Source organism: Cupressus sempervirens, chromosome 10 (genome assembly GCF_028749045.1).
Source record: "Cupressus sempervirens isolate cs-2001-9-10 chromosome 10, ASM2874904v1, whole genome shotgun sequence".
Taxonomy (NCBI): Eukaryota; Viridiplantae; Streptophyta; class Pinopsida; order Cupressales; family Cupressaceae; genus Cupressus; species Cupressus sempervirens.
Window position 1 is genome coordinate 464,095,978 of NC_143127.1, and position 6,000 is coordinate 464,101,977.

Here is a 6,000-nt window from a genome sequence, read left to right on the forward strand (position 1 = left end):
TACTCTCCAGTTGATAGAAGGAAAAGGAGATGGTGTGGAAGAAGACAATGAGGACAAAGATGAGGAAACCAAATTAGAGGAAGAAGATCCTATAAAGAAAGGTAAGTTTACCATAACCAGACCTACCAAATCATCCCCAACTGCATTTACAAGATGGTCAGTTAAGACCAAAAATAAGTTGAAGTTAGGAGAAGAAGATGAAATTGAACAAATTATCTTGCAGAAGCCACCTCCTACACTTCAAGAAAAGTTGAAGAAATTAGAAGAAGGAATTGGTATGGTATTCTTTAAATTCCTCAAATATGAGTCAAGGAATGTAGATGAGAAAAGGAAGATTGAGGATGATGTTATGAATAAACTAGGTAGATGGAAGTACTCTCCTGATGAACTTGCACAATAGATACCTAATGAGCTTAAGCAAGCAATCAAGCCTAGATGGGAACATCCAAAGAAGACAACAAAAAACATCTTTGAGTAGACTCTAAGGCAACTCATGCTGATTCTAAGCAATAAGGAAGTGAAAGAATCAATGAAGAAGAACAAATAGAAGTTCACTCTAGAATTGAACACATGCATGATTCTTCTCAAAGACATTGAATATGTGTAGCTACATGGAAGAATATTTACAAATTGCATCAACCAAGTGACTTTTCCATCCGTGTTGATGAAAAAGATGATGAAGATGATGATAAAGAAGATATGGAAACAAAAGAAGATGTAAATATGGATAATAAAGAGGAAGAACAAGAAGCTGCTGATGAAAGTCCCCTTGAGATTTAGAGTATTGAGGAAACTAATCTAGAAAAGATTGTAGCAATAGTGATGACCTCATTTCCTCACTCTGAGAAAAGATTCAATGCCATCAAGCTCTGAGAAAGATTTTGTCAAGTTGGTTGTGGCAAACACTGCAACTCCAAGAACCCAAAAAATCTTTGCACCTATTCAACTAAGTACTACATTGACTGAAGTGATCAACACTTCATCTACCAAGTAGCAAGTGCCTCCCTCATCATCAAATTTAATAATATAGCAACAAGGTATTTCTACTATCAGTGCCATATCTAATTTTTTTGCTAGCCCCTCTATTTCTACTATTATTTCTATTCCACATATAGTAAGTACAAGGATAGTTGAAAACAAGTCTCAACCGAGTACTAAAGTTTCAAATAAGGATAAGGGTAAAGAAGAAGATATTGAACTAGATGAGGATATAGTTATCCCAAAATGGGATATCTCTACTTTGAATCTTGATCAAATGAACATCATGGGTGAATTATTGCAAAAGAGATCTAAGCACAAAAATCTTAAAGAAGAGAAGAGGATGAAAAACCAAGTGCTTGAAGATGTAAAGAACATATTTGACAATGCACTAAGTATTGAGGTTGATAGTTCACAACATATTTTGACTTAGTTAGTAGAAGTTTTCTAGAAATTCAATAAACATTTGAATGGACAAGATAAGTTGCTACTAAGAGTGGAAAGGAAATTTGGGACAAGGTATTAGAACAAGTAGCATAGAAAATTGCAATAAACCGAGTAGAATTGTATACTATTCTCAGTTCATTGAAAACATCTGCAAATAATGTAACTTCATTATTTAGTAAGTTGTGTGAAAAATCTATCTTCACCAAATAAATTAATGAAAAATTATCCAAGATGAATATTTGAAGGCAAGTGTACACCAGTTGTCACTTGACCCAAGCTATAGTTTTTTTCACTATTCAAAAATTAGACATCTTACAAATTTGGAAGCAAATTTATTAATAAAAGAAGCCTGAATTAGGGCCAGACTTGTAGATATCCAAGGCATGATTCTCCCGAACATGGATGCATTGTAGAATCACATTGCACATGCCAAGACACTCATCCATGAAAATAACTTCTCCATAGCTGATCACATGATGGAGTTATTAGCAGAAGTGTAGATTATATTGCATACAAGCAAGGTATTATAGAAAAATTGGGACAAGACAATGGCATTGATTTTGAAGGTACATTCTAATTTCTTGTCACATTCTGGTACCACTATGTAGTATACACCTTTGGCATTTATGTTGAAAGGGGGAGAAGTATAATATAAGATGAATGTATATATGAAGAATAATTGGGAAAAGTATAATATGAGGTATATATGTGATATATGTATTGGGGGGGTTATATTGTATTAAACAAATACATGTATAGATAATAAAAAAACATCTTTTATAGAAGCAATTTTGAAAAATCTCAAAAATAGAGTATGTTACTGAGTTGAAGACATAGGATGGAGATAAAAAGAATGTTTTGACTTGAAAATTTTGAGTGTTCAATTTTGGATTGATAAGTGTTTTTGTCACTAAATCCAAAGGGGGAGATTGTTGACATTAAGGTCAAGTTTGTTTATTAGTGACTCATACTTAGTTAATTGGTTAAGGTACTACCAAGCTCAACAGAAGCCAAGTAGTCTTTATATATAGTTTCTACTATGTTATATAGTTGGTACTAAGTTGTATGGTTGCTACCGAGTTTCAAAATCTACATTCATTTCACATCAAGCAGTATCTACCGATGATTATTGAGAGTGCTTAATGAGCTTCATAGCATTAACCACATTGCAAAGTGTCAACTATTTTCTCTAGTGTCTATTGAGCTCACAGTATTAATGATGTGAATCTAGTGTTGACTGAGCCAAGGAGTGTTAACCAAGTGATTCAGTTTATACTGAGCTTGTAGTGTCAGTGATGTGAATATAGTATTGACAAAGCCAAGGAGTTTCAACCAAGTGATTTAATTTATACTGAGCTTGTAGTGTTAGTGTTGACCAAGCCATGGAGTATCGACCAAGTGATTCAATTTATATGTCGAGTTTCATAGTGTTCATCAAGTCACATAAGTGTAAACTGAGTTTAAGCTACTTGGAAGTGATTAGTATGAGCTAAACTTCTACATCTATTGAGTTCATGATGATGCTAGGTGTTGACAATGGTTGTCAAGTATCAAAACATTGCTGAATTAGTTTTCAAAAGTTGAGTGCTAGAAATTGGGCCAACTTTGTGATCTTGATGGAAATCTATGTTTTAGCCAACTCTGATGAATTATAATTTGGATTAATATATAAGTAATGACTTTTATCATATCCAAATAAGTAAGTATGAAGAAAATATAAAGAGAAGTGTGAATTGAGAAGGCTATAAGTAGTATATGAGACAAAAAATATTTATCTATCACACCAAGGTGATCTTCACATTTCAAAGGAATCTCAACCAACAAATCAGAGTTGTAGATCAGAGATCAACCATTGGTCCATCCTAACATGTGTATCAATTAAATCCTTTAACAGGGTAGACTTAATAGTCTTTTTCAAATCTCTTTACCAAGTGCATACTTCATTGTACATTTTGTAAATCCTTTAACAAGGTGGGCCTAGCACTCCTTATTGCTCCTAACAGGGAAAATCATCAAAAGTGATCATCTGTAAGCCTTAACAAGCCAACTTTATACTGAAGTACTAAAGATTTTGGGAATCATCCCCATCCTAGTTTTACTTTCTATTTGGAAGGTTTCTGGGTCACCATATCTTGTGTCAAATTTCTATGAATGTTTATTTTCTTTCATTCTTTCATGCATGCAATTAGATTAGAATATTAATGATTGACTAATTGGTGAAATAAGTAAAACTTTTATTGGTTCTTGATTCACTCCTCCCCTCTTAGTAACTTAGCCTATCCAATATTTCCAATAGCCTCAGAAAAAGAAGATAGTAGTGTTAAGGAGACATAAATATTTTCAATACATAGAAGGCTCATGTTCATATCTTCTCATGAAACACCATTAAGGCAGAGCTTGGCAATAGATGAGGTTGTAACTAGTCATTGTGCTTTAAAGATAGAATTTTTTTGTATATTTAGATCAAATGGAGATATTTTTCTAATAGAGAGAAAAGTAAATGATCTCATCATTTCTTGTTTTGATGTAGGGTAAGGTTCCTCTTATATCACAAGATGGATTGCATCAATTACATATCTTTATTTTTGTATTGGCAGTTTCTCATGTCTTGTCTTGCATTGTAATTATGACACTAGGATGGGAAAAGGTATGAGTCACTAGGATTTCCTCCTTTTATTTTTATATTTTATATTTTCTCATTTAATGATTGCATTTGATAAATTTTTTTGTAAATTGGGAGACATGAAGAAGAATTTGAATAGTAGAAACAAATGATATTGGATCATTCTAAAGTATACATTGATTCATGATATATTTTTTAAATTTTTAAATGAACACTGTCATACAAATTGACTTGATATGTTGGGAGGTAGTAGACTTAAAAGGAGAAAAAAATATTCTAGGGTATATGAATACACCATAATTCATGTGCTTGTGCATTCTATCATTTCACAATGTTCTCATGAACTATTCCCATTATTTCTTTTGAGTGTGGTGATATGTTGAATAATATGATAGGGAAGAAGCAGGGGATTCTAAATTCTAGTCAAAGATTTGTCTTCAAAACATGGCCAAATTAGAAAAGGATACCACCATAATACACCATGTACTTGAACCTATGTTTCATTTTTTTGGATTTAGCAAACAATAGTCCCTTAAAAATGAACATGCAAACCTTAATGGAGAAAGTAGGGAATTTTTATAATTTCACAATTTATAATCCTTGTTGTAAATTACAATACAAAAAAGTCAAACTTCAGTAGCTATATCTCTAGGTTTATATATGATATCTATTGATTTGAATTTCAAAATTTACTTTCAAAATACTTTGGTTAAGTTATAATTTATACATGAATATTTTAGTCACTAGTTCCAAATTCCAGGTTAACCTTTTCATTTTAATATTTTATGATATTTCATGCTTTTTTTTTTTGTGGTCAATTTGCATGTCATTCTACTCATTTTCTATTGTCCATGCTTATTAAACATCTTGATCACAAGAATGTGGTGCAACAACCTCAAATGTAGATTAATATTATTGAAATTTATGCTATCCTTGCACAACAATCAAAATTACAAGCTTCTGTTGCAATGGTGTTGCCATGTTTGATCTAGCAAGGCATTTGTGTAAGAGCATGCATTGTACTTACGAGACTTCCAATCTTATTGATGATATAAACAACTAGGACAAGTCTTTTTAAGTTTCAATTGGAGAGTGTCTAGTTCAATTTGTAGAAAGGTGGTAAATTTAATAGTTCTTTTCCTTTCTTGAATGCACATGTTGTTAGACACATATGGAATTAGTATTAAATATCCACTATTATGTAGAGTTGGTCAATATAATTGGAAAGTTCAATTTATTTAGATACAATACTAAAGAGGTGCCAAGAAATTACCTAAGAGAACAAGAAATGCCTATAGACAAGTAAAGTGGATTTTTCCTAGCAAAACATAGATGTTAGTTAGTAAAGAAGTTTCATCACAATAAATTTTGGGTTTTTAGGTTGGCGATGTTGGTCCAATTCTTGACATGATGGTTGTCTCATTGGAGAATCTTTCTACAACCACTATTATAGCCAAAAAATAATTACAACAACATATCTTATTGTACATATCATATCATCTATACCAAATCATTCATATTATAATAAGACATGACTTTGTTCCTTATATTCCTAGTTATTGCTAGCATCACTAGATAATTACTCAAAATTTTGGGCTTTTTTTTAAAGCATTTGAGGCACAAGGGTTCTCAAGACATATGATCTCTCTTGTCCAAACTTTTTTAGGAAACAAGCTCTCTCAGGTTGAGTTGACATTAAATGGAACTTTTACTTTCCTCACTATTTACTTAGGCAATATAGCCTAAAAATACACCAACAAATTTTGAGGCACTTGCCAATACTTATAGTCTTTCATTATTGTTCTCTCAGGTCAAGGTAATCTATGTTTTAAATTTTAAGTTATATGCCTAACTTGCTCTTTAGTTGCGTCAACACTCTGTTTGAGGAATATTGCTTACTTAAAATGCTCATGTTTTTCTTTACAAGTTTTTGCCTAAGTATATTGTGAATT

The 6,000-nt window shown here is 31.9% G+C and overlaps 1 pseudogene; it reads left to right on the forward strand.

Annotated features, from left to right (window-relative positions):
• The window catches only part of LOC149534710 (carotenoid 9,10(9',10')-cleavage dioxygenase 1-like), a 38,184-nt pseudogene extending 37,404 nt beyond the window's left edge, over positions 1-780 (forward strand).
• The last annotated feature ends 5,220 nt before the right edge of the window (positions 781-6,000 follow it).